At 42.0% G+C, this 25,349-nt stretch overlaps 1 pseudogene; it reads right to left on the bottom strand.

Moving 5' to 3' along the window:
- LOC145410793 (putative neural-cadherin 2) overlaps positions 1-20,363 on the bottom strand; it is a 92,964-nt pseudogene extending 72,601 nt beyond the window's left edge.
- Between the last annotated feature and the right edge of the window lie 4,986 nt (positions 20,364-25,349).

Genomic DNA, 25,349 nt, shown 5'->3' on the forward strand with positions numbered 1-25,349 from the left:
GACCAAACTCACACTTTGATAAATTAGCTACAAGATTAGCATGAACCAAACGCTCAAGAAATTTACTGACATGGCATAGGTGATCTTTCCAGTTGTCACTGAAGATTAATACATCATCAATATAAACAACACACCCTGCCAAACCCTCTGTTACAACATTCATGAACTTCTGCAATGTGGCTGGTGCATTCTTCATACCATATGGCAGTACGGAACATGCAAAAGTCTTTCCTAGTGTTACAAAACATGAGATCTCCCTAGCACGTTCAGTCATAGGTACTTGCCAGTATCCCTTTAACAAATCAAACTTACTTATGTACCTAGCCTTTCCGATCTTGTCTATGCAATCTTTCACGCGAGGGAGAGGGTAAGTGTCTGTTTTGGTGATCTGATTAACACATCTGTAGTCAATGCAAAGCCGCTGTGACCCACCTGGCTTAGGGACTAGAGTGACAGAACTCCACTCGCTCTGACAGGGTTCAATCATCTTGTGGTCCAACAGGTAGCCAAGCTCCTTCTGGATGAGAGGAACTTTCACTGGGTTCACACGGTAAGGAGGCAATTTAATTGGCTTTGCATCTCCAACATCGACATCATGCATCAACACAGTGGTTCTTCCTGGAGTGGCACGGAACACTTGCGGGTACTCCTGCAGTAATGCCGAAAACTCCTGCCTTTCCTTGGGAGGTAGATGAGAAAGCTTAGTCTGGAGATCATTCATGATATCAGGATTCTTCCCCAAACTATCACTCAGGCTCATACTGCATGGGAGAGCTTCACTTGCAGACTCGGGTGGAACAGCTACAGTGCACACTGGATTATTTTCGTCCCGCCTGTGATATAACTTTAGCATGTTGATGTGACATAGTTGCTTGCTCTTTCTACGATCTGGTGTGGCGATGACATAGTTGACATCACTGAGTTTCTTCTCCACAAAATAAGGACCACTAAACTTGGCTTGAAGAGGTTGCCCATGAACCGGTAGCAGAATCAAAACCTGATCTCCTGGCTGAAAGTGGCGTAACCTGGACTTCTTATCATACCAAGTCTTCATCTTCTCCTGAGCAGCTCCTAAATTCTCTCTCGCCAGCTGTAAAGCAGTGGACAGCCGTTCTTTGAACTTCATCACATACTCCAGCAGGTTGACGTCATCTTCCTCCGACAGCCAGCATTCCTTGAGTAGCTTAAGGGGTCCTCTTACTTCATGGCCAAACAGTAGTTCAAAAGGTGAGAAGCCCAGTGATTCATTTGGAGATTCTCTTGCAGCAAATACAACGAATGGAAGACCTTTATCCCAGTCTTTCTGATGTTCCAAACAGTATTTCTTGAGCATCGATTTGAGTGTTTGATGATATCTCTCCAACGCTCCTTGGGTCTGGGGATGGTAAGCTGAAGACGTGATCTGGGTGATGCCCAACTCTTTCAGAGACTGCTTGAAAACATTTGACATGAAATTACTTCCCCGGTCTGACTGTACCTCCTTGGGCAGACCAAACTTTGTGAAGAACCCCAGCATTTCCTTAACCACGTTCTTTGCTGAGATATTTCTAAGTGGAATGGCTTCAGGATAACGAGTAGCCATATCAATCAGGGTCAACACATAAGAAAATCCTGAAGAAGTCTTAGGAAGAGGGCCCACAATATCCACCAACACATGGGTGAAAGGCGCCTCAAAAGAAGGAATGGGAACTAGAGGTGCAACCTTTTCGGTCTGATTACACTTCCCCACAACTTGACAGGTGTGACAAGACTTACAATACCAGGAAACATCCCTGAAGATACCTGGCCAGTAGAAGTGTTTCAAAATGCGTGCCACAGTCTTCCTCACTCCAAGGTGTCCTGCCAAACTGGAATCATGAGCCACTCGAATGATATCCTGCCTACAAACACGAGGGATGACAACTTGATGTACAACCTCCCATTCACAGTCGGCTGATGCTGTTGGGGGTCTCCACTTCCTCATAAGTACTCCTGACTTTATATAATAACAAGTAGAAGCACCGGCTGACTCTTCCTCACTGCAAGCAGAGTTAGCTAGACCTTTCAACTCAGGGTCAGCAACCTGCAACTCAACCAACTCTTGACGAGACAAATTATCAACACTACGGGGTACTACCTCATCTGGTGAGTGGTCCAAATTAGCAAGAAAAGTGTCAGCTAGGATAACATCGTCATCATCATTATCCTCTAAATCACCAGTAACTTTAGACTTAGCCCTAGTGACAGCACATGCAGGGAACACATCAGGGACATCACAATCCTAGGACGCAGCCACTGGCTCACTAGACAACTGAGGAGCTGGACACACTTGACTTCCATCAATTTCATTTCCAAGTAAGAAAGTTACACCTGACATTGGGAGTGTCTCAACCAACCCAACCATAACGGAACCATTAACAAAACCAGACTCTAAATTCACTCTGCACAGAGGGACAGAGAAGTAATTATTCCCTACATCTTGTAAGATTAGTTTCATCAGAGGAATTAACATTAGAGCCTAGAACACTGGTCAGCATAAGGGATTGGCAAGCACCTGTATCACGATATATTTTAACTGATTTCCTGTCATTACTGTCCAGAGGACTGACAAAACCATCAGACAGGAAATTAGCACATGAACTCTTGAAAGTGTCACCCACGTTACTGCTCAAAAGAGGAGCTCCATCATGAGAATTTAAGTTACCCCTCAAAGCAGGTTCAGTTAACTCAGTTAAAACATTCTGGGAACTCTCAAGAGTGGACACTAGACCAATTGACTGAATATTTAAAGACTCCTTTTTGTTCACATCACGCTGTCTCCTGAAACATTTCTCCGTAGTATGACCAAGCTTACTACAATAAATACATTTACTTTTCTGAAATCTAGAGGTGAAGCTGGTATTTACTTCCTGGGAAACATCATCTCTATTCTCTTTCCTGTTACCTGTACTCTGAGTAGAGGCAACGTACTTACTCTCAGCTTTCCCTTTTTCTTTAGAATATCTCTTGTGAGTGAGAACATATTCATCAGCTAAAACTGCAGCATCAGACAAATTATCTATTCTTTTCTCATCAAGATATAGGCTTACATCTTTATTAACACACCTCTTGAAATCCTCCAGCAAAATCATCTGCTTAAATTTACCAAAATCAGAATCCACATTCTTAGAATTTAACCACTGCTCTAACAGATCTTTGATTTTTGCATACTCAACATGGGATTGCTGATCTTGCTTGTAAGTTGTCCTAAATTTTACTCTATAGGCTTCAGGAACAAGCTCATAGGCCTTAAGAATCAAGCTCTTAACTACATCATAATTATCACATTGATCCTGAGGCAAAGATGCATAAGTTACTTGAGCTTTACCGGTGAGAACAGTTTGAAGGAGTACTGGCCAATACTTTTTAGGCCAATTAAAACCTGTAGCTACCCTCTCAAACAACTGAAAATACTTTGTTAAATCAGATTCATTAAAAGAAGGGACAAGTTTAACATTTTTAGCCACATCAAAATCATCAGAGCAAGATGATCCAGTTCCACCTTGTTTCATGCGATACTCATGGTCTGCCTGAATCCTAGCAATTTCAACTTGTGCCTCAGCCTCCTTAACACGAGCCTGAAACTCAGCCTCCTTAGCATTTGCTTGAAATTCAGCCTCCTTAACATAAGCCTCCTTAGCCTGAGACTCAGCCTCCTTAGCACGTGCTTGAAATTCAGCTTCCTTCACACGAGCCTCCTGCAGGGCTAGCTGTAACTTAGCTAATTCAATCTGCGTTTGCTCATTTGGAGGAGTTACATTAAACAAGCTTTTATTAATCATGCCAACAATTTGATCTTTAGAATGATGAGAGTGAACTGCAATTCCCAATTGTTGAGCAACAAGCTTAAGTTCATTCTTTGTTCTGTTTTCTACATCACACACTGTTTGCACATTTGACAAAAAATCTTTGGCTTCATCAAGCGTAGTAATAGTAGACATCATGAATAAGTAACAGTTACAAAATATCAAGCAATATCCTTATGATAATATCCTGAATATCCTGATAAGAGGTCGCCAAATTTATGTTACGGAACAGAGAAAGATAATGTACACTTTAAGTGAGAATACTAAAAATCACTACTGTCCCGTAAAGTTCCAGGTTCAAAATAAAAGAGTTAGGTAAAATTACAAGTTAAAGTTTAATGCTCAAACTAACAACAAAACATTCAGGACTCATAAGGATAATGTAATGGCAAAAAACAGGTTAAATATATGGTTAACTGCAATAGCCTCTATTAACACGAAATTAGCAAGAGTAAATTTATCTAAGTCAGCCCTGATAAAACGAAAATACACTGGGTAATGCTCAGTTAATACAAGATAAATTATTACAGATACAAAATAATATTAATGATGATGGACATAAAGATCCCTACATGAATGACAAAAACTTCACTTGGCCCACAAACTAAACTTATGCTACACAGTACAAGAAAAAAATGCAATAACAGTTATACTCAAATTACACAGCTGCTAGATGGTTGGAGACTTCCTGAGCACTCAATAATAACTGTACAGGGGAGGATAGAGATGTGAACAAAATGAGGAGTAGATCTAAGTGGCAATGATGCAGAGACTGAGCTCATTATATAGGGGCCGGCAGAGCTTGATACAACTTGTAAGAAGGACGCGCATATGAAGCCATGGGGACAAAGAGTTGACAATCCCGCACTGAACAACAGAAAGGACGACTTACTCTACTATAACGGTAGAAGGGGGGGACTGAGGCAGAACACGCTCGTGATCAAACAGGCAGCACACTGTACGTTAGAATTACACAAAGGATGATGAAATCATAGGCTATGTAACAAACGGCAGATAAGAGTTTGAGAGTCACTTGTGAAAAGGAAGATAAAAGTTTCAGAGAGTCCATTGTGAAAGGGGAAATAAGAGTTTGAGAGTCATTTCTGAGGACGAAGATTTGTGAGACGAGAGATGAGAGTTTCAGAGAGTCATTTGTGAAACAGAAGACGAGAGTGAAGCATGTTTATCTGATCTCCCCAACAGCTTTTCTATGGCTGACTGTCAGAAATTTGGGGGTTTGCTGACACCTTCACGCTTTTACGATTTCTGTCTGTCTATCTATTGCCAGACGTCTTAATACCGTAAGGGGTGGCCACAGACAAATCGCCTCTATGTCGCCCTGTCTCCCGCCATTTCACTGCCCAGTTCACACACCCCTCTCTCATTATATCCTTGGCCTCCCCCTCCCTCTCCCGCCTCCACCTTATTCACATACACTCTCTTCGTCAGTCTCTCACTCACCATCCTCTCCACATGGCCAAACCACCTCAGTGTGTTTCTCCTAACGCTTCCGGTTTTACGATTTAACCTCTGTATTTTTTCTTAACTCAGCATCAACATCACATTAGTAGTAAAGGAATTCGAAGTCTCCCTTAAACTAAAGAAAACGGCCTAAGGGTGGACAGAATAAAAGGTACACAGAAGTCTGCCTCCCAGTTCTCAATTCCGTATATGTCCCATGCATGTCTGTCATCTTCCACTTTTTATATGGGTATGGGTAGTAATATTCACCTCTGACCCACTATACGAGAGAGAGAGAGAGAGAGAGAGAGAGAGAGAGAGAGAGAGCATAACACAAAAAGGCAGTCTGGAAGAAAAGATATGGGAGACAAGAGAAAAAAAAAATAATATAATAAAAATTAAAGTTAATAAATAAATAGAATAATGTGATGTAGAGGCCATGAACCTTTTCAATCAACATATTTTTTCATAGTTTAACTTTTTCTTTTATCATATCATTTAATTAATTTTAGGGGCGACTTTCTCTACCTGGAGGGGTCTACTTTTGCCTTCGTTATCTCCTTCACTGCTACAGATTATTCCGTGGTTGAATAAAATCGTCTGGAGGTATGCACTCTATGATTATCTACGTCATCGTGGTGAAGGTGTTAATCCGGAGAGGCGAAAAGGCAGTGCGTAAGCGGAGGAATGAAGGAAGAGAAAAAAATGAGAAAGAAAGAGAAAGAAGGAAAGAAAGGAAGGAAGGAAGAAAAAGAGAGAGAAATACATGAAGGAAGTAAGGAGTCAAGGAAGAAAAAAAGAGAAAGAAACAAAGTGACGAAAGGAAGAAAAAACGGAAGGAAGGAAGGAAGGAAGGAAGGAAGGAAAATGATGAGGAGAGGAGAGGAGATGTGAAGAGAGGAGAGCAGAGGAGAGAAGAGGAGAGGAGAGGAGAAGAAAGGAGAGGAGTGCAAAATATCTAACCAGTTCAGCTACCAGGTTAAGAAAAACTGCGTGCTGGAAACAAGAATAAATTGTCATCGTACTGCAGGACTTACCACCGCAGGCTCCTGTGACTCCCTCTCAGCTGAATAAAATCGTCTGGCGTCAGCAGGAACAAAATACTAGAGTTGTACCGTCCATGAGGGGGTCAGTGGGACTGGTAACAACATTCTCAGGCTTCTAGCACTCCCTCTCAGAGGAATAACATCGTCTGACTTTAGACTCTTAGAGCTGCCCCAACTATTAGAGGGTTAAACCGAAAAGGAGACAAACATGAGCAACTATGGAGGTGTGTAATGGAAGATGCACAGTCACTCAGGGAGAAAGAGGAGGAGAGGAGAACAAAGGAGCGAGCTTCAGGTAACGCGACACTTGGTGAGGAAGGAGGCCGCTGGCATAAATATTGGGAGGTGTGAGACTCTGTGGCTTTTGTGGAAGAAAAATGAGGGCGTGTGTGAAATATTGGCAAGCAAAGAGTGCCAACTTTTCGCCGCAAAAGAGAAATAGCCCAAAGCCAGAGTGATTTGCCTGGATCAGTGGAAATGTAGAGCCCAGTGAGAGACCCCACAAGAGATGGTTAGTGAACTGATATCTGTGCCTAAGCTGTGTTTTGTTTGTATACGGCTGTGAGCTGATGATATAGAAGAATTATACCCCATGCTTGTAGCCCTCTTAGTTATGGTACAGTCGCCAAACTTTCCACCTGGGCCGCCCAGCTGGGAGAGGTGGGTAACGGGTGCTGGCAACAGTGTATCTGTTTGTTCGTGTGTACTCATGCTCGACGAAAGTTCGGATCATCAACTCTCCTCGTCTGTAGTGAACCTCCGTCAGAGTCAGAGTTCATCCCATAGATGGCTGGGTACGGAATTGGGTGGGGAGAAAGATGTCTCAGGAGTAAGGCGGCTCTCCCATCGGCTCAGCCAGTTGCATGAAACTGGTCTCACAGAAAATTGTGTGCCACAGGTCGCGCTGACCAAGGCCAGATAAATATAACTATATTAATTTTACAAGGTAATATATATAATATTGTGATATAGATATATACTATTATATATAATGCAATAGTATATATTATACTATACTTATTTGGCCTTGATCCGTGCAACTTGTGGCACGCAACAATTCCATACCACCGGTTTCCTGCAACTGGTCGAGCCGGTGGGAGAGCTGCTTAAGAGGGAAGCCTGGCATAGTGAAGGCCAGGGCAGGAGTTACGTTATTCATGCCGCCAGTGATAATAATTGCCGAACTAGTTTCTGAGATCCGTTAGCATTCTACTAAATATTTGCATGCTTAACAATCCTTAACATTTTATTTTCTATGTTGTTTTTACATTGTCACCATAACATGTCGATGCACTATATAGTGGAATTGCTCCAAGTCTTTCTCTCTCTCTCACCCTCTCCTTATATCAGTAATTCCATTTCATAGGGTTATCAGTTAATATCATTATTACTATAGGTTGAAGAGGAATGCATTTACCTGACATCTACGTCCAGTTACAAGTAAGAATACCTGTCATATTTACATCATGAATGACACTGACCAATAAACATTAGGATGAAGTTTAGACACTGTTAACGGTTGCTTATTTCCTCGTTGGTAGTACTTCAGGTAAATATGTTTATGCGTTTTGTCGTGCACCACGAAGAGGTAGGAGGTTAAAATACTGTCACCTCAACAGGCAAAAGTTTATGCATACTGTTGTCGAATGTGGCTATAATATCAGCTATGATAATGACTTTCCGTATCATATTTCATATGACTATGGTCAATACAGCACACCTTTATAGTCCATTCATCTAACGAATGGCTGAATTACACATTACAAGGAAAATTGATTGTGAGCGGTGCCGCTTATGTGTGAGGTCACACATTTACACGCTTATCGATTATTCACTAAACATCATTATCTCACATTATAGCAAGATGAAGACACCACCTCTCCATAACAGTATGCAAAAGCTTCCAGTCATTTTAAGCACAGTTGCTATTGATTCATGAATTGTAGGGACATTTGTATCACCATTGCCTGTGATATTATTTATGTGATTGGTAAACGCAACATCACGAACATGAAATTATCATTACAGGCTGGAACACTGATTTTTTCTTTCTTTCTTTCTATTTTTTTTTTTTTTTTTTTTTTTTTATCCCACGAACCTAGGCACTTTAGCGCCCGTCACCGAGGCCCGGGGTGCGAGGATATGTGATGTTGGTTGCTGACCGGCTGCTACTAAGACCTAAGTTATAAGATAAGGGCTTGGTGTTTAACAGGAGAAACCCATTTCTTCTGACGGGGGTGGAACCACGTCACACGGATCGGCTGGCGGAAGCGTTAACTACCACTTCAGCCACAGTATTGTTTCATATAATTATTAAATATATATCAACTGTCAAAACAATTGCCGTGTTTGCATTGCAAGCACAGTGATCCACGTAATGATTAAGTGATGAGCCATGGGTTGATCATGTAATAATGAAAAAGAATACGTTTATAAATATGTAATATATGTAAAGATAGGGTCTTTTATATTATTTTACTTACTGTTTTATCCAATACGTTCAAGAAGTTCCTTTGAAATTCTATCGGATAAAAATTGTCAACTGAATACTGGGATGAACTCTGACTGAGGGTCACAAGGGAAGACGAGAGTTGATAATCCGAACTTTCGTCGAGCATGTACATCTCTCGCGGCTAGGTGGCCCAGGTGGAAAGTTTGGCGACTGTACATCAGTTTCGTATATGAAAGAGGGGGGTGTGAGCTGCAAGCAAGGCAGTGATGTGGTACTGGACAGGGCGACATGAAGGCGATTTGTTTGTGGCCACCCCTTACGGGACTGAGGCGTCTGGCAATAGGCAGATACACAGATTGTTTCGTTTTAGATGAATTGGGTCGAAGTTGGGCGGAACTGCTGTACATCCAAACAATTACACTGTTTATATTAAGCCACTGCTCTATGGTACATTTTTCATATAAGCCCAAGCTTCTGGCGACGGACAGAAATCTTAATAATAATGTTTTTGATACCTCCAGACGATTACGTTTTCAGATTAGGAGTAGCTGCTCGTCGTCTAAGATTATGAAAGATGGGCGAAATTTCTGCTTACAAATCCATTCGCAAGTTAGGTATAATACATCACGAACGCCCTCATTTCCTGACATTTAATTCAAAGGACTACCTAAGCTGCTGATTATAAGTAAACAGATACAAGAGACAAGGACAGTGAGACAGTTCTGACACCATTGTATTCATATATTTTCCTACAACCAGAGGGGAAGCCATATACAGTGTACATTTCTCTCACCGTGTCACTCACTCACTCTACCATTTTGAAGGGTCGGGTCCAGGTCCTATGGGGGCGATGCTGACAGGTGGGGAGTATACATGCATTCACTTTCATACATACATACATACACAAATACAAACTACAAGAGTACAAGTCAGATGTGTACCTTCGTTGCGCTAGAACAACCGTACACATAAAGCAGGACAAAACATTACATACATACATATATACTTACACTGACAAACAGAAATACGCAGCGGAAAAGTATTGCTCGCCCGTGTACCGACATCGCGCACGAAAAGCCATAAATATAACACATGGAAGCAGGAAAACACAATGGACAGTGAGATGTACTGGGACGACCTGTGAGCCAGAAGGGTGTCATCTAAGTGCTTCACCAGTAATCAGATATCTCATTCTATTTAGGGTACCGCAGAATATACGGCTTCATTTAGTTCCTCCGCTGGGAATCCCATTTGCCAAAACACTGGCTGGTGAGTGCAAGAGCAGTTACAGAACATTTTGCTTAACAGAGAGAGACTGAGTGAATAAAGGCGAAGTTCTTGGATCGTGGCAAAACTATAGTTAAAAGTTTATATGTAAATTAAAAACATGATCCAGACACAGAACTGACAAACGCAATTACGCTGGATGAAAGAAAAAATGGTCAATTGAAAATCCACACACACACATTTAAAATTCAGAGACGCAAGTCAGCAAGGATTAAACTTGAAATTCCTCTGTGTCTGTCATGGCGGACGTCAGACGAAGATGACTGAGCACTTAAATTTCAGATCAATGAATGAAACCTTCCCCTGCAGACTGTGCGACGGAAAAGGAAAGGCTGAAAAAAAGAAAAAACAGCATTTCCGAAGATATGAACGTCTCTCCATCTCAGCAACGGCAAATAAGAAGCACCAACAGACTGAGAAATATCTAGAATGGAGATCTTATTCTATGTGGCTTTAGAGATCCTTTAACACATCTTAATTGGTGATTTATTCTACGCGTTATACCCAGATATACTCTTGTCGGCCACTGACACAAACTATGCCGACATATTCAGCGTCATTTAATAGCATAAAAGACTGTGTTAAGTTACAGTGTGCAAAATTAGTCGCTGAGGAAGAGGTGTAATGTAGAAGACTCTTATGCAATCTACAACACGGCCTTAAATCCCAAATATGACTGATACCGTAGGCTAAGACGACGACGACGACTACTACCGCCATTACTAATACTATTACGGCTGCTACTACTTCTACTACTACTACTGGTACTACTGCTACTACTACTACTACTACTACTACCACCACCACCACCACCACCACCACCACCACCACCACTACTACTACTACTACTGCTACTAGTTAATAATACTGGCAGCCTCAATCTGTCGACGCAACTCTTGTCTTTATCATAATCCTACACTACACACACACACACACACACACACACACACACACACACACACACTGTAATCCAACACCTTACAGCTCTTCAGAGGTGAGCGTTGCTGCTAAGGCAATGCTTCTTCAGCGATCAGATCTACTCTGTTGCTGAGTGTAAAAGAAAAGATACATGACAGGCTATAAATTCTCAAAAACTGTGTTGTTGGCCAAGGGTATGGTTTTTCGGTGTTCGGATCCGTGAGTACTGTGTGTAAAAGATATATGGCAGGCTATAACTCTTTAAAAACAGTGCAGGTGCCCAAGGGAATGCTGTTTCAGAACGACACAAAGGCAACACAAGTTTATAGCATCTCTCAAACTGGAAAACTTTCGCGGTTCAGATATATCGTCAGAACCACCTCGATCATGGAGTTTCCTTACCACACCTCACTATATCCACACCACACATCACTATTAACACCACACCCTGTTATCATCCTCACCACACCTCACTATATCCACACCACACATCACTATTAACACCACACCCTGTTATCATCCTCACCACACCTCACTATATCCACACTACACATCACTATTAACACCACACCCTGTTATCATCCTCACCACACCTCACTATATCCACGCCACACATCACGATATCCACATCACACGTCACAGTATCCATACCACACGTCACAGTATCCGCACCACGTTACTATATCCACACCTCATATCAATACATCCATACCACACATTACACTATCCACACCACATATCACCATATCCACACCACACAACACTATATCGCCACTTATTGTATCCACATCACCTCACTGGATCCACATTATACTTTATCCACGCCACACATCACCCTTTCCACACCATGCATCACTGTAACCACACCACACAATACTAAATCCAAATCACACCTCACTATACCTACATATCTCTTCACTATATCCTTATCACTCAATTATCACACCACTCCTCACTGAATATTTACCACAGCTCACTCTATCCACCTCACACCTCACACTAACTAAACACCTCACTGTATACCTCACTGTATGTTCACCATTTTTCACTGTATCCTCAACATACCTCACTGTATCCTCACCATTTCTCACTATCCTCACCATACCTCACTGTAGCTACATCACACTTCACAATATCCACACCACATCTCACTAAATCCACACACATTCGTATACTGTATATGTCCTTAGTAGATCCACACCAGTACTCACGCCTCATTACTGTTCTCGCTCGCTTCGCTCCCTCCAACTCTATTAAAAAGGAAGTAGCAGTTTGGTAGTAGATTAAACCACAAGAACTTTATTACTTCGAGAAACTATTAAGGCCACACCACATTACGCATTTGAAAGCTTATGAAAAAGTAAAAGATGCTACGTAAGTAACTTTTCTTAAAATTAGTTATCGTGCTGCTGAAAAAGGCAAGAAATGTGAAACTGAGGAAATGAAATGACGGGGGACAGGGCGACATGAAGGCGATTTGTTTGTGGCCATCCCTTACAGGATTAAGTCGTCTGGCAATACTGATGGATAGACAGACAGAGAAAATGTATGTTATTACCAAAACCATCAAAGCTACTGTGCACCTACGTATACCGCTGGAAAACTTATGGAAAAGGTATTAGTTTACTGAAGTGCCATATCAAGCGCCCTCTCGACCGCTTGCACGGTTGTATGCGCGTGCACACACACACACACTCTCTCTCCCTCTCTCTCTCTCTCTCTCTCTCTCTCTCTCTCTCTCTCTCTCTCTCTCTCTCTCTCTCTCTCTCTCTCTCTCTCTCTCTCTCTCTCTCTCTCTCTCTCTCTCTCTCTCTCTCTCTCTCACACACACACACACACACACACACGAAGGAAAACTAAGTGTGCAAAACCCGTGCCCACCAACTTGTCTGCTGACTAAACATTTGACTCAGCCCTGTGGTGACTTTACCTTCACCAGATTACCCTCAACATCGATTTACCTCATTTAAGCCTCAACCCTTCCACCCACTATGGTTCAGCTCTGGCCAGAAATGTCTAAGTTGAATCCAGTTACTGAACTTTCATCTTTCTGAAATTACAACCTCTTTTTTTTCTTTCTTTCTTTTTTCACCTGATCCATTCCACAAAGTTTGGTCCGAACCGAAAAAAAAAAAAAATTTAAGCTAACCTTGCCACGTGACCTTGACCTTTAACTTCTTAGTTCACAAAACAACAGGTCAGGCTCTTGGGTGACCTATCTATCTATCTATCTATCTATTGCCAGACGCCTCAATCCCGTTTGGGGTGGCCACAAACAAATCGCCTCCAAGTCGCCCTGTCCCCCGCCATTTCACTGCCCTGCTCCCAACTCACCCCCCCCCCTCTCTCATATACCTCTCCACCCCATCCCTCCATCTCATCCTCGGTCTCCCCCTCCCTCTTCCACCCTCCACCTCTCTCACATACACTCTCTTCGTCAGTCTTTCACCCTCCATCCTCTCCACATGGCCAAACCACCTCAGTGTGTTCCTCACAACGCTTCCTATCACATGACCTGCTATGTATATATCATGTATGATCTAAATTATATCAAAACTGTTTTAATTGTTTTAATCCCATACAGACAAACCGACTGAGTTTTGGCCCTGCCCTGTGACCTTGCATCATCCTCAACATTTGCTCCAAGTTTGTTCTAAACTTGATAAACAGCGCTGAAGCTGATTTTGAAAGGTCAAACACTGACCTAGACCTGTGACCCTGACTTTGACTTGTTTTGTTAAAAATAATAGGTTTACTCGTTGGCTCTCCGATAATCCTTCCACCAAGTTTTGGTTAAAATCGAAAATAAACGAAGTTATTTAGTTAAAACACTCCCCCCACATACACACACAGAAAAAAACAAGACAAAAAAAGAGAACTGAACTGAGCACCAAGAATATGTTGTCACATTATTAAAAAAAAAAAAAAAATCCAGATCACCTTTGGAAATCTTATGGAAAAGTAATAGGTGTTACTTATGCGATTTTAACAGTCTTCACTTCTTTAGCAAAAAGAGTCAAAAGGCGCTAAACTGAAATTATCAACCCCTTCTCTCCGGCGACGTATCTTTTATTTTTACTTGCCATCACCAGTCGATTCTTTAAAACTCAAGTAAGGAATGATTTCTATCTATGAAGGGATCAAGGAAGGCTATATCTAATCCCTCTAATATGAAAAGTCTCTAAACCCGAATAATGTCGTTTGGAGAAAGCAAGACGAAGCTTAAAATATCCGTAGTCGGAGTGAATGGTAAGCTACACATCGCACAAGAACTAAAATAATGGCATTGGGAGCTTCCTGGCTCGATCAAGTTCCACACTTTCATATGTGGACGCCTTTTACTTCATATTATCCACAACATGTCTCACTGTATGCACACTACCCTTCATATATTGCTTTATATATACACGACACCTCGCTACATCCATCCAGTATCTCACTATATACACACCATACCTCGCTACATCCACACCATACCTTACTTCATCCTCACCACACTTACCATCTTACTATATACAATCCACACCTCGCTACATCCACACCATACCCCACTACATCCACACCATAGTTCACTACATCCACATCACACTCACTATATACACACACCTTGCAACATCTGCACTATAGCTCACTATCTTTACACCAGACTTTGCTGTATCAACACTACACCTCACTATATCTCCATTAAACCTCTCTTCAGGGCTGGAAGTGTGTAATTATACTGTAAATGCTTAACCACAGATATCCCCACTCTATCCATACCGTATCTCATCCAAGCCCAAGAGTTTCTAGCTGTAAATTGAGAGCGTCACCTACATCACAACATCTTCACTCTATCTACACCACACCTCAATCAGGTATGGGAGCACCTCACTATTGTTTATTCTGAACGCGTCACCACATATCACAATATCTTCATCCCGCACCTTGAAGCATCTCACTTTATCCTTAGTCAATGCGTCACCACACTTCACCATACCCCCACTCTATTCATACCATACTTCACCCAGGCCCAGGAGCATTTTACTATATGCTGAGTCTGGATACATCACCACATGTCACTATATCCTCACTATATCCACACCACACCACACCCAGGCTCAAGAAGCATTTCACTATATCCAGAGGGAGTCGCCACGTATCACTGGGCCTCACCATAAATCCTGCTACTGACCCCAACGCGAACTGAGTCTCATTCCGCTAAAAAATATCCACCATCACTCTGCCTCAAGTTTAGCACTGACGCGGGGTGGGACTGGGTAAAGAAGGATATGTGGGGTTTGGGTGAGGTGGGGTGGGGTGAGTCTGGATGAGGTTGGGTGGTGTGTGCTTGGGTGGGTTGCAGCGGGGTCAGCTTGAACGAGGTTAGATGGTGTGAGGTGGGATAGGGTGAGGCTGGATGGGGTTGGCTGGGGTCAGTCTATATGGGGTAAGGTGGGGTGTTGTGAGGCGGGGTGAAGCTGCACGAGGTAAGGAGAGGTGAGACTGGGTGGTGTGATACATAGTGAAGCTTGATGAGGCCTAACTGGGTGAGACTGGGCGGGTTGGGTTGAAGTGAGTCTTGTTGCGTTACTCGGGTTCCAGTGTAATATGTAACTGACAGAGACATCGCAGCACCACTGAAGCTCGCATTCATTACAGTGACCGCCAGATGCACTGCTTGATTGGCTGTGAAGTTGGTGGTCGGTATCTACTGGTGTTAGTCAAGATGATGATCAGAATGCCGAGACAAATAAATGACTTACTGCCACACGAGCTACTTTATACTTTACAGAAAGGTCAACGAGATGGCTAATTAAGTGCTACGGAACACCCCGCTAACACATGAATATTATAATGAACGAGGTGAAGCACTCGCACATCGGAACACCCGCGCCCACTAACTGGTCTATGGGCCGAAAATCTGACTTTGCCCTTGACCTTCGAGCCATTTTATCAAAACCTATTTATTTCTCTTTTGTCTGGTATTTTGTCGTCCCACTAACTTTGGCCACAATCAGATCAAAATGTCTTACTTGACCTGCTGTCTGGTGTCCTCGAACATTCACCTATTATTCTCAAAACAAAAACTCTTTCATCCATGGCCCACGCAGTCCTTCCTTCATCCATGTGTGATATTACGTAAAAGGATTGAACAATACCACGCCTTGTGACTTTGAACTTTGACGGATTCCACTCAAAATCGAATCCCCGTCGTCACAGCTTTGATCAAAATTCTGACCCCCCTCCCCCCGCAAAAAAGAAAAAAATAATCCTGAACCCCCCAAAAATAAAAATGGTTTAAATCGGGCCAGAGAGAATTAAATTGATTTTGCCAGGTGACTCTGATCTTCAGCATCTCCCTGAAACCTTGACATTCATTTCATTTAACACTAAAGTCTTTTATTCTCACCTTACTGTGAGCCCTACCATATAGATTGGTCTTAGATAATAACGTTTTATATGCATTTTGCCAAGTGATTTTTTAATATAAATTGTTCACACACACACACACACACACACACACACACACACACACATAGAGATAGAGAGAGAGAGAGAGAGAGAGAGAGAGAGAGACCAGCGTAATACACGACAAATGTAATAAATGGAAGTCACTGCAAATGAAGAATTAACGAGTTTTGTGTGGGTGGGAAAATACTTGAGAATGAATACAGAGCCAATTCAGCCCCTTATGTATCCCTTTCAGCCTGAGAAATTATATCTAGCGCTCGGGGAGTGAGTTTGGGGGAAGGCAGTCAAATGGTGGATGACAGAGGGACTTGGAGGTGTTTTGTCTGCGGCCACCCATTGCGGGCATAGGGCGTCGGACTGTAAATAGATAGATAAATAGATAGGTAGCTCGGTCTTACCATAAATGAACTCTTTATTGTAAGGACTCAGTCTATAAATTATCTGTTTGTGTGGATGGTGCAAAGGATAGATTTTTTTCCACCGCATAGGACAACAGTTACTCTTTCAGTACCACGACATCAGCTTCATTTTATTCTGGATACCATTAGAGGATTATATTTAGAATGACATTTTTCATAATCTATCTATCTATCTGTTGCCAGACGCCTTAATCCCTTATACGGGGTGGCCACAAACAAATCGCCTTCACGTAACCCTGTCCTCCCCCCCGCCATTTCACTGCCCTGCTCCCAATTCACACCCTCCTCCCTCATATACCTCTCCACTCCATCCCTCCATCTCATCCTTTGTCTTCCCCTCCCTCTCTCCCCCTCCACCTCACTCACATACACTCTCCTCGTCAGTCTCTCACTCTCCATCCTCTCCACATGGCCAAACCATAATCAAGAGGTTAAAAATCATCTCTAGTTACTCATCCACTACAAGTATATCTTAATTTACTCTATGCTGACTACCAATAGGCGACATTATGTAGTTTGAAAATTGTCTAAAGTAATGAACAGGTTAATACACTCAAAAGTAGAGTGCTGTCTGTATATTATCGATAGTTTACAACACTCGTCATAGTACAGGGAAATGCAGTGTAGTGAGAGGGGGCGAGTTAGTGTGTGTGAGTGAGTGGCTTGAGTGATGTGAGCTGATCTGGTCATTAGGTGTAGGCATGTGTGTTTATTCTGGAACTAATTACCCAGAGGTGTGTGTGTGTGTGTGTGTGTGTGTGTGTGTGTGTGTGTGTGTGTGTGTCAGCATTAACTAGTGTGGCTTGACAAAGTGATTCATGACCAGTGGAGAGATGAATGAGTATGAAGAGATGAATGAGAATGAAGAGATGAATAAGCATGAAGAAATTAATGAGTATGAATAGAATGAAAACGCTGAGTGGTACGCTACAATGGACGCAGTGTATGTAAAGGAGTATATATAAGGGGGCAATTGTGGAGGCAGGGATTATACTGACTGAAATGGAGAAGCCGTTTGTGTGACTGACCTCTGGAGTGTGTGGCAGAGACGGCGAGGACGGTGGAGGCGAGTTGTGAGTCTTCAGAGAGCACGGCGCAGTAGCGAGGCTTAGAGAACTCCACCAGAGGCCCGCCTGACTCAGACACCAGGCGCGTCGCTGAGGGAGGCAGACAGGCACGGGTTAGCAGGCACGCACGCAGGCACATGAAAGGCTGGGTGAGGGTGATGATAATGATGATGATGATGAGGAGGAGGAGGAGGAGAAGGAGGAGGACAAAAAGGAAAGAGAAATGGTGATATGAATTCCCCGATCAAATAACCCCGCTGGGTGACGGGAGAGTGCTACTTCTCCCAGGAGGGCAGCTACCCGGGCGGGGCGCTAACTGTCGACCCTTCAGTCTTGAGTCAGGCGGTCTACCATTGACCCACCCTAACCAATCTATATAAAGAGAGAGAGAGAGAGAGAGAGAGAGAGAGACCATTTTTGTTTCTTTACATAGAACAAAACTAAGATTGAGACACGTCATCGAATTTCAAAAATGGGAGGACACAGACGGGCAGACAAAACCGTATCACTTTCGCCGAGACCTCTGGACGGGTAAACACATTAAGGGGTTAGAGCCCACACCAATACCCGAACTTTATCCCTCGTTCCTCTGCCGAAGGATAAGAAAAGACTGATATTACGCTGGGGAACATCATTCTTTCCCTTGATGTAACTCCATTTTGTATCCTGATTTCATACATATTCTTACTTTTTTCCCCTCACGTCCAGGTTTTGTAATATAGATATTAGCTACGTTTCAAAAAATAGCATTTCACTATGAAGATTTTTTTAATGGAAAATTTTCGTCTCTCAAAACCTACACAATATGTGAAAAAAAAGAAAAAATGAGGTCAGCACCAAAATATATACTTCAAGAAATATAGCTTGATCTGAAAACACACACACACACACACACACATTATATATATATATATATATATATATATATATATATATATATATATATATATATATATATATATATATATATATATATATATATATATATATATATATATATAGACATATGGTGTATATAAAATATAAATTACATACGTAAAATATTTTCTATACATTATACATCCCTGATGTTTGATCTGAGAGTGTAGCCACTTTCTTCACTGATAACAGAGTTGTTTGAAGCTATGGGAATGCCACACAGGACACATTACTGATGACTGCTCATTCATTCTGCATAAAGCAGCTTGCAGGCAGTACTGCTGTATAGTGGAGCTTTTGTTGCTCACAATACCTGTGTTTGAGTCATTTGAAGATTTGGGTTGGTCTAAATATTACAGCACCTTTGCTTCGCTCTCACGGTGGCTACACCAAGTATCGAAGCATTTTCTGCCGCTGAGACAGCCGCACAGATAGAAAATATATGATGACAAACTGACCGTCTACACTGCATTTAATGCCAGGAAGTGAAAATGATAAAGTAGTTCCTTTAGCCGAGACGAATAATGTACTCATAACTCCTCTACATAATAATTTAAGACTTTCGAAGAATCTAATTTAATTAAAGCTCTCAAGCATGCTGGTTGAACGGTTAATTTTTTTAAAGCAAGAAAGAAGGAACCAAAGGCCAGAGGCCCGCAAACCGTTCATACCAAGAAAAAAACAAAAACAATACAAAAGAGAACCAAATTCAAGATCCGTTCATTTCGAGATGCCTGGACACACTGCGTTTGAAAGACTGGAGATCATAGGAAGTAGGAAATACAGAGAGAGGGAGACAGTTCCAGAGTTGACCTGTTGCATAAATGAAGGACTAGGAATAATGATTAACTCTTGCATTAGAAAGTTGGACAGACAAGGGATGAGAGTTTGTTGCTAGAAGGGTGCTGCGCGCCCGTCGTAGAGGTGGAGGGATGCAAGCAGACAGTTCAGAGGAGCAGCGACCATTGAAGTAGCGATAGAAAAGAGATAAAGATGCAACAGTGCGGCGAAGAGACAGAGGTTGAAGGGAGTCAGTAAGAGAAGGAGAGTTGATGAGACGAAAAGCCTTTGACTCCACTCAACACAGGGGCGAATAAAGCCCGTGTATAAAGTCAACAACTGTACAGGGGTAAAGAAGGTACGGAGTCGGCTTAGCACACCTAATCTCTTGGAAGCAGATTTTACAAGAGATGCAATATGATCTTTCCAAGGTAAGTCCCGAGTGAATGAAACCCTAAGCATGTTCAAAGATGATGCAGGGTTGAGCTGGATATTGTTAAACATTATCCCGAGCATCAGTTCCCACAGTACGCGTAAGAGACATGGTACTAAATGCTGGCACTTTTGTGAGGTTACACCCCTTACCTTTTCCAACACTCAGGTTTTAAAAGCAAAATAAAGAAAATAATGAAAAACAGAAGGCTTGGTTGGCATTTTGCGCATGCTTTAAAAATGGGAGAAATATTCTAGCTTCAGATTACACGCAGCTAGTTCAGACACTCACTGTCAGTTTTCATGATCCGGGATGTCGAAAGTAGGTGAAACTGCACTTTCTGAATTCTTGGCTAAAATGTTTTTTCTGATAGCCGAGGCAAATACAGTTGGGACCAACTTGAGCCCTTGCACCAAGATACTGCCGCTACGGTGCAACGATACCAAGTGCAAGGGGATGTCAGTGTGATGGCTGCCTATACTCGGTTCCACGGAGTCTGACGCACTGATTTTCCCAGCCGAGGACAAGTGGATCTGGTAACACTGCGCGACGTACTCGGGCGGTGATTGGTGGATTTCTGTTGTGTTTGAATGTGCTCCAAAGTGACTTTGTATTCCAACCAAGGCCCTCATTGATTTGTAAGATACCGGATTATACAGATACAAATTAAAGCAATAATATATTTAATAATAAATATGTGCCTTTCAAATTACTAGAGATAAACCTGAACGACAATTATAACAAAAAATAAGCAAAGTCGCGACTGAACGCATGCGGACAAGTCAGCGACTGTGGCGGGAATTCAGACGTTCATTGCGAGGTGGTCCCGAGGTCCTGTGAAGGCTTGAATGATTTTCCCACCACTACTACACAGTGTTACAGTCTACAGTCTTCACCATGCCCTTCATTACCTCATCTGCTAATATACAACTTTACCCTAGATATGCTTAGCTTAGCTTCGAATAATTATGATTTGTGTAAGCACACACACACACACACACACACACACACACACACACACACACACACACACACACACACACCTCACTGGGGCCAATACATGCTATTCTATTCTCAGCACATATAGTGTACATACACATTTTCATTACCTTCATAGGTAACAGTACAGTAGCTTTAAAAATCTGCATTTGTTTGTATTCATAGTCAGATTCAGTAGAATTATTTCTTACATGAATAAGTTTGGTGTTTGATTTTCCCAAACATTTTTTTGTCATAAGAGACAGACATACAGACGGACACCCTATCCCTGGTCACAGGGCATCCTCAAGCATGTATCTCTGCCCCCTCGACAAAGAGCCGGGAAAGTAATGGATTACATCATTATAGAATGAACCGAATTTTTGTTAATGGTGGAAGAAAGGAAAATATGATAAAAGCAAACTCCATGAGAAAATAATAGTTGAACTATGCTGCTATAATAAAACCGCGTGCAGTGTGAACGAAATCATAATCAAATGAATTTAAATCACTCGCTGACTGTTGTCCGCATGCGTTCAGTCGCGACTTTACTTACTTTTTGTTATCATTGTCGTTCAGGTTTATCTCTAGTAATTTGAAAGGCACATATTTATCATTAAATATATTATTGCTTTAATTTGTATCTGTATAATCCGGTATCTTACAAATCAATGAGGGCCTTGGTTGGAATACAAAGTCACTTTGGAGCACATTCAAACACAACAGAAATCCACCAATCACCGCCCGAGTACGTCGCGCAGTGTTACCAGATCCACTTGTCCTCGGCTGGGAAAATCAGTGCGTCAGACTCCGTGGAACCGAGTATAGTCCCGGAACATGAATCGCTCACACCAAAAATATGAAAACCAGCAAGGAATACTCTACATGAACCGAAATGAAACTGATAAAAATGTTATACAAATGCAGAGGATTAAACTTATATAGTACTTAATATTATGGTTGTCTATGTGCCGCAGGTTCCGTAAGTCAGTTGATACGAGTATATTATTCATGTAATTATTTAGTACTATTATTTTTTTTAGAAACCTGACGTCATAGAGAAAATGAATTTGCACTTTCTGAAAGTGAGTCCAAAACTCGTACAGAATGACACACTTTCGTAATAAATAAATATATAAATAAATAATGGAAAAAAATGCAACAATGAATTATCAAATAATAGGCTGTAATTCCCACTGTGGTGTGGATGTGGATGTGATAGGAAGACGTTTGGAGAAACACACTGAGGTGAAAGGAAGAGGCCAAGGATGAGATGGAGGGATGGAGTGGAGAGGTGTATGAGAGAAGGGGATGTGAGCTGGGAGCAGGGCAGTGAAATGGCGGGGGAGAGGGTGACATGGAGGCGATTTGTTTGTAGCCACCCCTTACGGGATTAAGGCGTCTGGGAATAGATAGATAGACAGAATTCTCACTGTTCTTTCCTCTGTGTATGATGCCTGAGAATATGCAGTGATATATGAACCCATTCAGCCGGACGACGTGATATCTCCTTTATTCTTCCTACTAATATCTTGTTTCACTCAGCTTTGGAAGAATTCCCAAGCACTGAAGGGATTGCTGAAGGCTTTATATAACCTATCCATTTGGAAAACTATGAGCTAAATAAAATAAAAAATAAGGAATATATGTAATCGGATTCAAGAAGGTCAATCAGGTGAATGCAAATGCTCTAAAGGTTCCAAATGCATCCTCTATAGATTCTGCAAAAAAATTGTATAAAAACTGCTGTATTGAGGAAAATAAGAGAAATACACAAAGTACAATCCATACACACTGACTTGCAGGTTTGTGTACAGTATGTCAGTGACCGCATGGCTCTGGCAAGAAGTAGCGGGTGTAAAAATAGAAAACTTTGGTGTGAAACTTTACAGATGGCCACAGAATTATGGCGAAAAGCACTTCCCAAACTTTAAATTGAATCACTGAACAACGGTGTAAAATAAATCCATGAGCTGTACCTGGACCAGAAGTTTAGAGGAATCACCAGCGGCGCTCTTCCACCAAGCCCTTCATTTGCCTCTCACAGCCTCATCATAATGCTAAGCGCTTCAAACTTCCTAATTTTGTAAGTCAGTAATGGCTCAACAATTAAAAAATGGAGGAGGCGGGAGAGGGGGGTCTCTTAATTAACATATTTACCACGATAAAATTTTCCTTCGTTCACGCAGAAGACGGGAAAAATAAGCCCATGGTTGGACCCTCTTGAAAGATGCTCAAATATTCTTTTCATCTACTAAAACACATTCACTGTACTTCCATTTCTTTTCCACTACCTCACAAATGGCTTCTGGTTTATATTTACACATCCTTCTGATAAGACGTTACTCGTAGCTGTGAAGGTGAGCGCTCGAAGCTCCCCCATGCACACAACGACACGCAAACACATTTTTCTACCCTATTCTTTCACTTCAGCTAAGGTACTAAGTCTCCAGTGTATGTTATTTCCACTTCACTGTGCTGGTATATTTCTGAAGCTTATTTTTTCTTGCTGCTGATGGTTTTACTCAGTTTAGGAAAGACCCCTGGCGGAGCAGTAGTTAACGAAGACTGTATATTCACCCCTCCAATTGAAAGGACGTTCTTAGTGTAAATAAAACAGCTTGGAAATAGCAATGAAAATTTTCTTACGTTAATTTAGGAAAGCCCCTTAACTTCTTCACTCTGATTACCGTATGTATTTTTGTTATTCTTTCCACAAACAGACGATTTTATTCAGCTACAGTGACTAGTGAGGCCAGACCTGTAGAAAATCTTTTTGAGACAGAAGGAAAGACTCAAGAGAAAGCGTCTTTGGACTGAAAAAGATAAAGTTAATAAAGGCTATCGCTTTCCAATCTCTCTCCTTAGGTGAAAGAAATGGCGTGGAATTTGCAAGATTGGGTTTCTCGGTTCTTACTCTAGCCAGGCCTAAAATTGCCCTCTCCCGTTGAATATTGAATTGTAATATGAGATTCATACTAAAATATCCTGCCTGTCACGAATAAGTGCCAGGAAAACAATGTGGAGCTGTAGCACGGTTTTCTGGCACCGAGTTACATGAAATAATCTGCAAGGGGACGAAAATAAGGGCCAAATGAGAATAAAAAAACGTTATAATATAGCTCCTGAAGGCCATCATTTCACCTTCCGCTTCAAAAACCCTATTCCAAGCTGCGAGAAATCACCTAAAAAAAAGAAATAGTTTAAAAAATGAATGAAATGTATGCCGCGCCCTTCTTTCCTCAACACAGAAAGCTAAATGAAGGGGTCTGGGAAAAGCAAGAAGGAAATATACGACAGTTCCAGGAGCGTTGTGGTGTGGATGTGGATGAGATAGGAAGCGTTAGGAGAAACACACTGAGGTGGTTTGGCCATGTGGAGAGGATGGAGAGTGAAAGACTGATGAATAGAGTGTATGTGAGTGAATTGGAGGGGGGAGACGGAGGGGGAGGCCAAGGATGAGATGAAGGGATGGAGTGGAGAGGTATATGAGAGAGGGGGATGTGAGCTGGGGGCAGGGCAGTGAAATGGCAGGGGACAGGACGACATGGAAGTGATTTGTTTGTGGCCACCCCTTACCGGATTAAGTCGTCAGGCAATAGATAGACAGACAGACAGATCCAGACACAGAGACCCCCACCAGCCCACGTCCGTAACTCCCGCCGTAAAGCAAGGAATCAAGCCATCAAAAAGCTGGGATGATCTGCCAGCGTCAAGCAAACTCTGGGCATTTTGCATTAATGGCGATTTGGTGCCAGAATTGCGATAGGCCGGGGTTTATGGCGCAGAGGAAGAGACGGCTGGGCGACAGATAGACAGTTTGATAGATGTATAGATAGACTGAGAAAGATAGACACAAACAGGCAAGTAGATAAATAAGTAGACACAGTTAGACAGATAGACCAGGAAATGAATGGACTGACGGAGGGACTCGTGGATAGATGGATAGGCATATAAACAGACAGACAGACAGACAGGTGCAAATTACACAACAATGGGTTGATGGAAAACAAATTAATTCTCTCACTCTCTCTCTCTCTCTCTCTCTCTCTCTCTCTCTCTTACACACACACACACACACACACACACACACACACACACACACAGCACATAATATCTCATCTTAGCTAAATCCAATGTGTCCAGGCATCTCGAAATGGAAAATCTTGAATAGGCTTTCCTTTTTCTTCAGTTTTACTTGGAAATGATAAGCTTTACAAGTTTTAACAGCTGGCTTTTTTTTCCTTTTAAAAAAATCATGGGTTGATTTGAAGATTATAGGAAAATTAACAAAAAGGGGAGAAAGAGAGAG

Source organism: Coenobita brevimanus, chromosome 11 (genome assembly GCF_032717465.1).
Source record: "Coenobita brevimanus isolate Jiangsu-jjx chromosome 11, ASM3271746v2, whole genome shotgun sequence".
Taxonomy (NCBI): Eukaryota; Metazoa; Arthropoda; class Malacostraca; order Decapoda; family Coenobitidae; genus Coenobita; species Coenobita brevimanus.